The sequence below is a fragment of the Carica papaya genome, chromosome 4 (assembly GCF_054855325.1).
Source record: "Carica papaya isolate Zhongbai chromosome 4, ASM5485532v1, whole genome shotgun sequence".
Lineage (NCBI taxonomy): Eukaryota > Viridiplantae > Streptophyta > Magnoliopsida > Brassicales > Caricaceae > Carica > Carica papaya.
The window spans coordinates 14,108,724-14,123,536 of record NC_142312.1 but is presented as its reverse complement, the minus strand read 5'-3'; the positions used below and the strand labels follow the sequence as shown (position 1 = coordinate 14,123,536).

The following is a 14,813-nucleotide window of genomic DNA, read 5'->3' as shown; positions in this document are numbered from 1 at the left end:
AATTTTAAAGTTTACTTATAGGTTATCACTTTTAATTTAAAATTAAGAATTAAGGTTTAGCCATTTCATCATAGATTAAATGATTATAGTTTATAGCATGTGGAAATGGGTCCTAATTTAAGCCTAAATACTAATTAAAATGTATTTTTAACTAGGTTAAAGAAATTTAAATTATATTTATTTATAAAACAAAATTTAATAATTTTTTTTAAAAAAAGATAAATTCCCAATTCAATCTCTCAATTTTGACATATTTTTTATTTTAATTATAAATTATTTTATTATAAAATAATTTTTAACTTGTTCCAACTTAGGATAATAAATTCATAGGGGCAGTGCCAAACCAAAATACTCAATAAGTATTAACTCTCCATAAAATGAACGTGATCTAGTTGGACCTTTCAGTACGATTAACTTATTACGACTTCATTCCAGTCATTATCCTTGCCTTCGATATTCACTTCTTTGCTATTAGAGTAACAACTTCGGGCATGACCAGCTCTCATAATGTGACGGACGATGTGTACAAAGTTTAGGAACGAGTGTTACTAGATTTTGATGTTTTGCTGCGTGTCTAGGCTGGACTTCACGGATTTGTTGCGCTTCTCTCTTGTTTCTTCTTTCATCTTTAGCCATTTTTTCTCATTTTTTTCATTAATATCAAATGCATCAAAATTTTACTAATTAATTTATTTTTAACTCAAAATTATTTTAAATTGAAGTAAAAAAATATTATAAAAATACAATACATCAAGTTTTAAAGATCTATAAAACTCCATATGAGAGATTTTATGACTACACTGAGGAAATAGATATAATTTATCTTTTAATTGTTAATATTTAAAACATAATATTTTTCCCAAAAAAATGTAATAATAAAAAATTTAGTTTGAGTTAAATTTGTTTAATATTATATATATATATATATATATATATAGAGAGAGAGAGGAAAGCAAGTTGAACGGTGTTAGCACACGTGGGGAAAGTGGAAGTTAATGGCCGGGAGCAGTTAGATACGTTAGTAATATCAGATTAGCGACCTTTTTGTCATACCAATCAGCGGATCACACGTGTACACTAATTTGTCATAAAATTGACATCTCTTAATGCCACGTTTTCCCTTATAAATCTGTTACCTTTCCTCAACAACGTCTTACTTGCACTCTTTATTCTCTACTCTGCATCCTCCTCCTTCCTCTCTCGCACTTCTGTAAAACACATGCACAGTGGTAGATATTCCGACTGTAAAATTTGCTCATTCAATGGTGGTTGCGTCTCTATCAACTCCGTGCTCCTTAATTTCCTTCTGCTGCTTTCTGACACAGTCGACTCGCCTCACTTACTTTAGGTATGTGACGTTAACCCGCTCCAAGTTCTATGCAACTTACTCGCAAGCTCGTAGTCGACTCTCCCTATTCTCGCACCTCAACTTGTCCAGCTCGTCGGATTCTGGCGGCTTGGTCTCCTTCGACAAAGGGAATCTTCAGTATGAGCTGCAACATCGAATCGCGACCTGGAGGATGGAAAGATCGCCTGTGTTTGTGACGATTCCCATGGGCACCTTGGGCCCTGAGGGACTACTACTAAGGCGCAAGCCAATAAGAATATTGTTGCAGTCATTGGCCTTAGCGGGTGTAGAAGGAGTTGTCGTGGAGTTGTAGTGGGGCCTGGTAGAGGGGGAGTAGCCTGGGGTCTATAACTGGCGAGCACACGAGAAGCTTCTGGCCCTGGTTGGGCACTACGCCTTGAAGGTCCGAGTAATCATGGCATTTCATCAGTGGGGTACTGGCCCTACGGATCCCAGTTGGTGTGTTTGTCCTTTTATTTGTAACTTTAGTTTGGTAAATCATGGCATTTTGGTTGCTCAACTCAGCTTGTGATTGATGTAATTGAATGAGATTATCTAATGGCATGTGTTTCACTTAAGGCTGATAGTTAGTAATATGAGCTTCAACAATAACACAATGTTGTGCTTGCATAATGTTCATGGAATTGAAAAGTGTTTAACAATGTGAATGCTCGAGATTTTTTCAAATTAAGAAAATTGTTAAAATTAATGATTTTTTCTGTTAAGTTTAAATTCAAAAAATGGAAATCCATCGTAAAGTTGTATAACAGTAGGATACGTAAATTTCATGCGATGTGTATGCATGATTTTCGGACGATCTGATTTGATCGTTTGGTTGATGTAATCAGTTTAAATTTGTATTGCTTATATATATATGAGGAAATAAAAGAAGAAAACTTCTCTTTCTCTCCAGCAAAAGCACGTCTCTTCAGAACAACAAAACAGAGGCAGTTGCATAAGCTTGCTCTGTTTTGTTGCCCTCTCTCTCTTCAACTTTCTCTCTCTAAGTTTGTTCAATCACAGAGCCTCCCTTGAAGCTTATTTTCGCTTTCGATCAACAAGTGGTATCAGAGTCAGGTTCTCCTATGTCTCAGGTGAATCAAAAATTTCTCAAACCCAATGGCTACCTCAGGAACTACCCTTGCTCCGCAGTTCAACGGAGAAAATTACCATGTGTGGGCAATAAAGATGCGAGCTCACCTCAAAGCTCTGGGTTTATGGGATGTTATTATAGACGATAGTGAACCAAATCCACTACAAGAAACTGCTACATTGAACCAGATTAAAAGACACGAGGAAGAGAAGGCCAAAAAACCAAAAGCAATTGGCTGTCTCTTCTCAGCGGTTTCGGACAGGGTTTTCTCTAGGATTATGAATTATGAATCATCCAAGGAAGCGTGGGAGAAACTGAAGGAAGAGTTTGATGGAGGAGACAGAAGCAAGAAGATCAAACTACTGAGGCTAAAAAGTGAATTTGCATTACTCAGAATGCAAGAAAATGAGTCTGTTAGGGACTATGCGTCCAAACTCTCGGATATTGTGAATAAAATGAGATTGTTGGGGGAGGACTTTCTTGAATCAAGGATGGTAGAACAAATTCTTATAAGCTTACCACCAAAATTTGAGTCTAAAATCTCAGCCTTGGAGGAACTTGCAGATATTGATAAGATTTCTTTAACTGAACTAATCAATAAGCTGCAATCACATGAGCAACATGTCAACATGCATGCTCGTGTACGTATTGAAGGAGCCTTATTCTCGTCTCAAACCAAAGCTACCCCTTCAAATCAGTATTAAGGCAGAAGGAATGGAGGAAATCAAACTGGAAACCAAAGTTCCAGAAAACAGAAGAAGTATCTTCCTTGCAACATCTGCTCCCTCATAAATCATTTAGAGAGTGAATGCTGGTATAAGGGAAAAAAAGCTGTCTAATGCAACTTCTGCAAAAGACTTGGCCATAAGGAGAAGTTCTGTAGGCAAAAACAAAAGCTGGAAGCTGCACAATCTAAGCAGGAGTTGCAACATGTAAATGTCACTGAGATATCTAGTGAGTAAAGTAATACAATTCTTGTTGCTTCAAATGAATTGACAGTGGAAGACGACAGCCTCTGGGTTGTTAATAGTGGTTGCACTTATTACATGTGCAAGAATGAAGCCATGTTTGTGTCACTTGATAAATCAGCAACAGGCCAAGTAAGACTTAGAAATGGCATGCTGGAAACCATCAAGGGCAAAGGCAACATTGCCATTGAAACCAAGGAAGGCAGAAAACTTATCACTGATGTAAATTTTGTTCCTACACTCTCACAGAATCTTCTCAGTGTGAATCAGATGACTGATCGAGACTGCTCGGTTGGATTCAAGGATAACTGCTGCAGGATATATGATCCTGAGGATCGCTTGATTGCTTTCATCCAAAAGAAGAATCAAGTCTACTCCTTGAAACTCAGAGAAGTAATTGAGAGAGCTAGTGTTGCCTCTGTAACTGAAGGTGAGATTTAGCACAGGAGCCTTGGGCATTTTCATGCGGCTGAGCTACAACAACTGCAGAAGGGAGGTCTAACCAAGGACTTCCCAAATATTGCAGTCACTGAGACAGTATGTGGTGCATGTCAGCTAGGGAAATTGACAAGGAATTCATTTCCTTCGCAAGCAGATTGGAGAGCAAAAGAGAAGCTGACACTTATCCATTCTGACATTTGTGGTCCAATGACAGAAAACTCCATGAGTGGTTGCAGGTATTTTGGCTTGTTCATAGATGATTTTTCCAGGATGATTTGGGTTTGTTTCCTGCAGAATAAAGCTCAAATTTTTGGTGAATTCAAGAAGTTCAAGGTTATTGTAGAGAAGGAAAGTGGCAGTGTACTGAGGTACCTAAGGACAGATAATGGGCTTGAATTCAATTCCAGCCAATTCAATGATTTCTGTTCTGAGAATGGGATCAAAAGGTAGCTCACGACACCATATTCTCCTCAACAAAATGGTGTCTCGGAGAGGAAGAACAGAACCATTATGGAAATGGCAAGAAGCATGCTTGCTGACAAGCACCTGCCTAAAGCCTTGTGGGCTGAGGCAGTGAACACTGTTGTGTTCCTGCTCAACATGCTGCCTACAAAGGCTGTAAAGTAGATGACACCGGTAGAGGCCTGGAGTGGTATGAAACCATCAACAAAGTATCTAAAGGTGTTTAGATCAGTGTGCTACTGCCATGTCTCGGATGATAGGAGATCCAAGCTAGAAATGAAAGCTGAGTTGGGAGTATTTTTGGGATACAGTATTGAAACAAAAGCATACAGAATTCTAAACTTGAAAACCAACAAGCTTATGATTCGAAAAAATATAACGGTGGATAAAAACAGCTACTAGAATTGAGAGAAGCAGAAAGTCGAACGAGACTGTGTCACATTTGAAGAAGGAAAGAAATCAATGATAGTATCAAACCCAACTCAGAGTGATGAAGAAGATGAAGAAGATGAAGAATGTGAAGCAGAAGGGAGAATAAAATTGAAAAGTCTAGCTGACATCTATGAAAGGTGCAGTTTTGCCTCAAAAGAACCTTCCTCTGTTGAGGAAGCACTTTAGCAGCAAGAGTGGAGACTTGCTATAGAAGAGGAAATCAGGATGATTGACAAAAATAATACTTGGTCTCTGGTAAAATTAAGTACAAACAAAAAACCAATTGGAGTAAAGTGGGTGTTCAAAGTGAAACTCAATCCGGACGGGACAACAAACAAGCACAAGGCACGACTTGTGGCAAAGGGATACTCCCAGCTTCCAGGAATCGACTACACAGAAACCTTTGCTCCTGTGGCCAGATATGAAACAATTAGACTCATTATGGCCATCGCAGCTCAGTTTGGTTGGAGTGTGATGCACTTGGATGTGAAATCGGCCTTCTTGAATGGTAAACTGAATGAAGAAATTTATATTGAGCAGCCACCGGGGTTTATTCAACTTAGAAAGGAGAGTCACGTCTATCTTCTTCACAAGGCCCTATACGGCCTCAAACAGGCTCCACGAGCCTGGTATGATAAGTTAAATACATACTTACTTCACTGTGGGTTTGAGAGAAGCATGACAGAAAACACATTGTATGTGAATAAAGATGAAGACCGACTTATCACTACAGTATATGTTGATGATATATTGGTGACAGGCAGCAACAAAAGGAAAATGATAGAGTTCAAGCAGAAATTGGAAAAGGAATTTGAGATGTCTGATCTTGGGGAAGCTACCTACTTCCTAGGAATGGAGATTCAACAAAGCAGCTTGAGTATTTTTCTTTCACAAGGCAAGTATGCCAAAGAAATACTAAATAAATTCAACATGAATCACTGTAAATCAGTATCTACACCACTGGTGTCCAACCTGAAATTGTCAAAGGACGAGAAAGGTAGTAAAGTCGAAGAGGGGAATTACAGAAGTCTGATTGGGAGCCTTTTGTATCTCACAGCTAACAGACCAGACATTTTGTTTGCAGTGAGTTTACTTTCAAGGTACATGGCTTCATCGAGGGAATCACACTTACAAGCCGTCAAACATGTGCTGAGGTACTTGAAAGGAACCTGAAATTTTGGTGTTCAATTCAAAGCAAGAGCTGAAGGTGGAGTAGTCGGCTACAGTGACAGTGACTGGGCAGGAAGTGTAGAAGATGCACGTAGCACAACTGGGTACTTGTTCAAACTAGGCTCCGGTGTTTTTTCATGGACATCTAAGAAACAGGATACTGTGGCTCAGTCCACAGCTGAGGCTGAGTATCTAGCCGCAGCTACAGCAACTAACCAAGCAATTTGGTTGAGGAAGGTGTTCAACGATCTAAAGCTGGACAAACAAACACCTACAGTGTTGTATGTAGACAACAAGTCTGCAATTGCCATTGCAAAAAATCCTGTAATGCACGGGAGAACTAAACACATCAACGTTAAGTATCATGCTATACGTGAGGCTGAGAGGAATCAAGAAATAAAGCTGATACATTGCTCCACCGATGATCAGCTTGCAGACATTCTAACCAAGGCCCTGTCTAAAGCTAAATTTGAGGATTTGCGGGAAAAGGTGGGGATTGGTGAAAAAAGTCATTAAGGGGGAGTGTTAAAATTAATGATTTTTCTGTTAAGTTTAAATTAAAAAAATAAAAATCCACCGTAAAGTTGTATCACAGTAGGATACGTAAATTTCATGCGATGTGTATGCATGATTTTTGGACGATCTGATTTGATTGTTTGGTTGATGTAATCAGTTTAAATTTGTATTGCTTATATATATATGAGGAAATAAAAGAAGAAAACTTCTCATTCTCTCCAGCAAAGGCACGTCTCTTCATAACAGCAAAACAGAGGCAGTTGCATAAGCTTGCTCTGTTTTGCTGCCCTCTCTCTCTTCAACTTTCTCTCTCTAAGTTTGTTCAATCACAGAGCCTCCCTTGAAGCTTATTTTTGCTTTCGATCAACAAAAATCTTAGAAGGCTTGAGTTATAAAATATATTATTAGAAGCTTAAATTGATAGGTTCTAACTGATACTTTTTTCCTTAGTTCTATGGTTATTTGATCTTGTAATCACTTTTTCTCAAGGCATATAAATTTGACTTGAAATAAGAGTTTCTTTTTTCTTCTATTTCATTTCATACTTGTCCATTTATTCCATTCTACTTTATTAAAGGATTCCTCTTCCTAAATGGGTACAAGACGAGATGACAAAGATCTAGATTTAGCATTTTCTGATAGATATGGAAGGAGAAATATGGAATATATTTCAATAGGATGTGATAATTTTCCTATTTTGCTGGGACGATCACCAATCCAAGCATATTGAGATTTTATGAGGAACTTTAAGGATACATTTACACATTTACTTGGTGTTGTAATAGTAGAAAGACAGATGTTTCAATTGTGAATGTAGAGCTGTAGATCTAGAATTGTACATGGGACTTTATTACTATGTCTATTCCTTATTAAGGGAATCCAAGTGGGAGTTGGTCCTGCTGGTGAATTACAATACCCTTATTGCCTCAGCGAAAAGCTATCTTGGGGTTGGCAATCACGTGAACTTGGAGAGTTTCAATGTTACGATAAGATAGGGAAAATTTTTGCTCATCTCTAGTTGCAAACTTGTGTATTAATCTCTGAAATATAAGGACCTGGATGACCCATTATGTTCTTTATGTTGGAAAAATTTGATAAATAGAGTATTATAAAAGAGAATTTCTGCAGATGAAGGACACAAAAATTATAGAAAAAACCTGTTGTAATCTGCTATATTATTCAAAAATTGAACATATTGTTACATAGGCTTGCAACCAAATTGAAATGCTAAAAATCTTCACCATAATCTCTAAAATTCTGCCACTAATAACAAATTAACAGAAGCAGAAAAATAAGAAAAAATAATTTGCTTAAAATCAGGAAATATTTACAGAAAACTATTCTGCATCAAATCATGAAAAGTCTGTAGAATATTTTTGACTAATTCTTGAATCAATCTTTAACAATTTATTTTTTTAAATTTCTTAGTTTCTTAAATTTTATTAATTCCTGTTCAATTGATTCTTTTTGTTTTGTATTAAGATTAATTAATAAATTAGTTAATTACATTGTAACCGTTTTTTCTTCTTCTTTTATTTTCTTTTGCTACAGTACAACACAAGTGGCAATATATGTATTCCTGTAAACAGCTCTTTTGTTTTCTTCTGCTACAATACAACACAAGTGGCAATATATGTATTCTTGTAAGCAGCAAAACAGTATTAAGAAGAAAATATTTTTTCTTTGTCATTCTGCTATCTCTTTGTTCTATTTTTGCTCTTCCTTCTTTTCTATCATGGTATTAGAGCAATGAATCTTTAACCAACATCTTTAGCTCAGTGATTGAGTTGTAAAACATTTGATCTCCAATGGCTAGAGATCAGTCCGATTACCCCCAAAACCTGTTCTTCCTTCACAGTGCCGACCACCCCAGTTTAGTTTTGGTGTCCAATCTTCTCAATAGCAACAGCTACAACACATGGGAGAGAGCAATCAGGATAGCACTGACCGCCAAAAATAAATTGGGATTCATAGACGGAACCTACGATCAACCGAATAACACCAACTCCCATGCCGCAGCTTGGTCACATTGTAACAGTATGGTAATTTCTTGGTTACTGAATGCTGTAATAAAGGAAATAGCTGACAGCTTGTTATACCATGAAAGTGCATAATCCATCTGGATTGATTTGCAGCTTCATTATCAGCAGAGCAATGCACTGCTATCTACCAACTAAAATAGAGCATGAACAACCTTGCTCAAGGGTCATTTAGCATCAACATATACTACAGACGAATGAAAACAATCTGGGACGAACTCAAAACTTTTCAACCAGCTCCAACCTGTCACTGCGGAAACATGAAGGCGTGGAATGATTATCAGGAACAAGAGTTTGTCATGACTTTCGTAATGGGATTAAATCCCTCCTATGCTGCTGTTAGAGCCCAAATTTTGATGATGGAATGCTCTCCGTCCATTTTGAAAGTCTTCTCGCTGGTGGTGCAGGAAGAGCGGCACTGTGCAATCGGGTTCGACACACACGCAAAAATGGGTCACGGTTCCGGATCCTCTATTGCCCTAATTCAAGGAAGGAGAAGACCCACCTGTTCACACTGTGGACTTGTGGACCACACTGTGGACTTGTGGACCACACTGTGGACAGGTGTTACCACCTGCATGGCTACCCACCAGGCCTCAAACCTAAGCCCAAAATACATTTCAATGATGGACCTGTCCAAGTCAAAAACCAGACCCGTAATGCTTCAGTTATTTTTAATGAGGGGCAAGTCCAAACGCAGGCCCAAACCCACAACCCTCCAACTATCTCTCGGCCCACTCCTGGAACCAGGTCTTTCAACCCGACTGGCCCCCAATCCAGGCCCGGGTTTTTCTCTACCAACCAAGCCTTGGCCCATGAAGTTTTTTTTCCAGAACACACTTCTTCCTCCTCCTCGGGCACACACTCGATTGCAAGACCAATGCAAAATTTCACCGCCTCTGTCGACGACTGCTTACCAACATCTAATTTCGCTACTTCCGTCGATGACTTAAGCACATCGCAAATTCATAACATTATTGCTCACCTAAGTGCACGTCTCCACCAACCGAACTTCGTCATCTCTCCGGACAACCTATCTCTCTCCACAAGTCACGCCACTCCTGATCCTCACGCGGCAGGTATATCCTACACACCCTTTTGCCTTTCCAACTTCACACACACACTTACCTCTAAATGCTGGATCATTGACTCTGGAGTCACACATCACATTTGTTGCACACCCACCATTTTCACAAACCTTAAAAATGTGCATCCCATCCCAGTCACTTTACCAAATGGTAGTTCAGTGTTAGTCAATCAAGTTGGAAGTACACTCTTCACCAACACCCTAACTCTACATGATGTTCTCTTTGTCCCTCAGTTTTCCTTTTTCTACTGTTCATTATGTTTCCACTAACTCTAAAAGTAGCCTATGGCACTTTAGATTGGGTTATCATTCCCATGTAAAACTTCAGTATATTAATGAAAACTTACAAACTTCGAATATTTCTCATTGTAAAATTTGTCATTTGGCTAAATAACGTAAATTGTCTTTCGTTTCTAATAATAGATTATCTGACCATCTATTTGATCTAATCCACATTGACATTTGGGGTCCCTTCTCTCCACCTACTATCGAAGGGTACAAATATTTTCTTACAATTGTTGATGATTGCATTCGGACTACTTGGGTGTATCTCCTTCATCAAAAGTCCGACGTTCTTACCATTTTTCTTGAATTTTATACTCTCATACTTACACAATATAATATTTCCATTAAATCTGTGCGATCTGACAATGCGCATGAGTTGAATTTTCATTCATTTTTCAAGTCAAAAGGTATTATTTCTTATCATTCTTATGTTGAGACTCCCCAACGAAACTCTGTTGTTGAACGAAAACATCAACACATTTTAAATGTGGTACGTGCTTTACTGTTTCAATCCCATGTTCCCCTTGTGTATTGGGGCGATTGCATTTTGACTGTTGTTTACCTAATCAACCGTACACCTTCTCTCCTATTATCTAATAAAACTCCATTTGAACTATTAACTCAAATTTTTTTTTTATGATCACTTGCGTACCTTTGGTTGTTTATGCTACTGCTTAACTCTCGATAGTCATCGCCATAAATTTTCACCTCGTTCTAGGGCTTGTGAGCAAAAATGGAACAAAGAGAGAGCAGAATGACAAAGAAAAAATATTTTCTTCTGAATACTGTTTTGCCGCTTACAGGAATACATATATTGCCACTTGTGTTGTACTGTAGCGGAAGAAAATAAAAGAGCTGCTTACAGGAATACATATATTGCCACTTGTGTTGTACTGTAGCAGAAGAAAACAAAAGAAGAAAAACAAAAACGGTTACAATGTAATTAACTAATTTATTAATTAGTCTTAATACTCTCCCTCAAGATGGAGAGTACAAATTTATTATACCCATCTTGCTCAACAAATTGTTGAACTGCGTACGATGAAGGGCCTTTGTCATTAAATCTGCCAGTTGATTTCGAGTCGATATGTGCATCGTCTTCAAGGTACCGTCTTGAATCTTCTCACGAACAAAATGACAGTCAAGTTCAATGTGTTTTGTTCTTTCATGATACATTGGATTTGAAATAAAGTGTAGAGCTGCCTGATTATCACAGTAAAGTAATGCAGGACCTTGGTATTGCACCTTTAAATCTCGTAACAATTTCAGAATCCAAACGATTTCGCAAGTAGTGTTGGCCATGGAGTGATACTCGGCTTCAGCAGATGACCGAGAAATGACTTGCTGTTTCTTTGATTTTCATGAGACTAATGAAGACCCAAGAAAAATACAATAACCAGTGAGGGATCTTCTAGTGTCAGGACATGTGCCCCAATCAGCATCAGAAAAGGCCTTAATCTGAATGGCAGATGATGAAAGAAAGAAAAGACCTTGTCCAGGTGTCCTCTTCATATACTGGAGAATCTGTAAAGCGGCTTGAAGGTGACTGGTCTTAGGAGCAGCCAGAAACTGACTCAATCTATTGACATAGTAGCATATGTCAGGGCGAGAGATGGTTAAGTACAATAGTTTTCCAATCAGTCGCCGATAGTTGGTGATATCACTCAGAAGTTCGCCATCATCTTTAGACATCTTGATATTAGGATCCATGTGAATAGATGAGGGTTTACAACCAAGATATCCAATTTCAGTTAACTGATGCAACGCATATTTTCTTTGGTATAAGGTGATTACTGTGTTATTTCTTGCAATTTCAAGTCCAAGAAAATATCGGATAGTCCCCAAATCTTTTATTTTGAATTTTTGTCTGAAAGTAGCTTTGAGCTCTTCGACAGTCTGATCGTCATTATTAGCAATAACAATATCATCGACATACACCAATAATGCTAGGAAGGCTTTACCTTATTGCCTGACAAATAGGGAGTGGTCACATTGTGACTGATGGAAGCCTTCTTGAAGTAATACTTGTGAGAACTTATGAAACCACTGTCGGGAAGCCTGTCTTAACTCATAGATTGACTTGTGTAGGCGGCAAACAAGTTGATGTGGAAGAGTCTCCCCCTCTCGAGGAGAATAGCCTGGAGGAATTTTATTAATTCCTGTTCAATTGATTATTTTGTTTTGTTTGTCAAATGTCCTGAACAATATATGATTGCGTCCTTCAATGCTTGTGCTCGAGAGATTGGGATGCATGAGTGGGGAAACGGGGGGGTTCTCTTAGTGCTGGTAGTTTGATACATGATCTTGAGCAGACTGACTTTTTCAGAAGTGAGAATGGTATTTGGACTACACCATATGGTAAGTTTTTCCTTGAATGGTACTCAATAATGCTACTGCTTCAAGGAGAAAGGATATGTAGGGAAGCTGAGACCATATTTTGGGATATCAAAGTAAATAAATTGTTAAAAGTGGTTGTAATCTATTGTCATTATACCACAAAATCTCATGCATCAGCGTCAACAATAGGCAATTACAATACTTCCATAAGAGAGGGATACCTCCCAATTACCCGCATACCTGTCAGACATAGATTTACATTATGCTGTTCAGGTTTTGAAATGAAAGATAGGATAAAGAAACATACTAACCCAACTACTAGTCCAAAGGGTTTGTTGAAAGCACTTATATCAGCTGCTAAGGCCTTTGGCATACCCTTAGAGGGTGAAAACTCTGCAGTGGGATTATGAGTCATGCAAACAGGTAGTAGATATGTTAAGATTCTATATATATGGTATAGAAAAGCCATTATTTTCATTCTACTTTGAGAGGATGAACATAAGAAGATTTGAAGAAAAGAACTGGAATCGTTTTAGCCATTTTGTGAGGCAAATGACATATGCAGATGATTTTTAGTCAATTTAGCTTTTGTAGGTTAGTCACACTTGTCTTCGATATCAAATTCTTTGAAAGATGAGGTTTTTTCATTTTTTTGGACAATGATTTTACTTGTAATCCCAACAATAAATTTATGCATATGCCATACAAGTGATTCATGATCTCTGGTCCATTGTCGTGAAATGTGTAGTAATATGCCTTTTTTTTTTCCTATGTTTCCCCTAAATTTTCTTATCAACTTTGTACATGTTCCTCCTTTCGACTAAAACGTCTCCTGAATGTAGTTTTGTAATCTTTATATTGATCTTTTTGAAGTATAACTTCTATAGATACTGGAAATATATTATTTTTCCCTACTTCTTATTCTTCTTTTTTATATATAAAATTATTACAAAATAAAACCTAACATAGACATTGAACTTGATTAAATTGTATCATCAATTCCCCTTCCCTGGTTTATGTCTAGGATTTGGCCCATTTTTTGGATAGTCCAAAATTGAATCAACCTCTTTTAATTGCTTTCTTATCATAGTTCCTTGAATATTTGTTCTCTCATTCTGAAAAAGTATTGACAAAAAAAAAAAAATACAACACACACATATTTATATATATATATATATATATATGATTAGTCAGGCTTTAAACATAATATGCTTAAGAAAGAAAAATATAATGATAATAAATTATTTGCATAAGTCACATACCTGGATAATGGGATTTGTAGAGTTGACAATATCGTGAAGCCCTTTAACTTCACCTCTACGACATACATGGAACTTTCCTTCTTATAATTATACATATATATATATATATGGTGATTCTTAGTGAAATTGAGTAACCATGAGAAAACCAGTTACAAAAAAAAGTAGACATGGGAAACCTGTTCACCTGTAAAACAATGACTAAAGAGTAAGATAAGAATAAAAAGGATAGTTTTTGTATGAGGTGTCATATTGATTTTGGTGGTAGGTTAAGTTGTTAGGAAGGAGATGATGAATGTACATATATATAAGGAAGGTAATTACATATAGAAAATTTAAACCAAAATATTGTAGATATGCCACCTCTTTGAAGACACCTCTTAAATGCTTATAATAATTTAAATTAAAGAAGATTTTTTAAAGATTTCTTAATTTAAAGAAAATCTAGTTAAATAGTTTTTAATTCAAAGAAGATCTCATGAAAATCTCTTAAATGCCACCCTTTTGAGAAAATCTCTTAAATGGTGAGAGTCTTTTAAATTAAAGAAGATGTTTTGAAGTTCTCTTAATTTAAAGAACATCTATCGAAAATCTTTTAATTTAAAGAAAATATTTTGAAGATCCCTTTTGAGAAAACCTCTTAATGGTGAGAATCTTTTAAATTAAGGAAGATATCTTCATGATCTCTTAATTTAAAGAAAATCTTTTGAATATCTCTTAATTTAAAGAAAATCTCTTAATTTCTTAGAAAAGTAAATATATCCATGATTTTGTGATAAATATTTTTAATATTGGTTTCCTTATTTGTAAAGATACGATCTTTGTTAGGAAACATGGAAATATATGATCTTGATTTTCCCTTGATTGATTCCCAAACTTCTTTGATCTTGGTTTTTTTTTTTTTACTATTTGTGAAAGATGTGGAGAAGAAAATGAAATTTTCCTCATCGAAAGAAAAATCTCTCGCGACTGAAGGAGATTTTCCATATGTTGCTCTCAAGTTTTCTTAGAATTTTAGACTCTTTATTGGTCTACTCTTTCCTTGACTTAGTTGGTTGCTTGAATAATATAAGTTATTCGTGCTTACATCGTGGGGTCTAGTGAAGCTCTCGTTACTAAATTTAAAGATTGCATCATGAGAAGATTTTAAATGACATACTTGGTATTATCACATCATTTTTTTTTGGTAGAAGTTCATCAAAGTAAAAGTGAAATGTTTATTTCACAAATTAAGTTTGTAACTAACCTTCTCAAAAGTTTCAGTACAATTGACTGCAAAATAGTTACCACTCCCATGAATATGAATTATTCGAAAAGGAGATCTTGGTCATTATAGAAGTCTAGTGGGAGGACTAAGTTACCTAACTCACACTAGA

At 36.7% G+C, this 14,813-nt stretch overlaps 1 pseudogene; it reads left to right on the top strand.

Moving 5' to 3' along the window:
- The first annotated feature begins 1,012 nt into the window (after window positions 1-1,012).
- Window positions 1,013-12,754, top strand: LOC148266298 (beta-amylase 1, chloroplastic-like; annotated as a pseudogene).
- The last annotated feature ends 2,059 nt before the right edge of the window (window positions 12,755-14,813 follow it).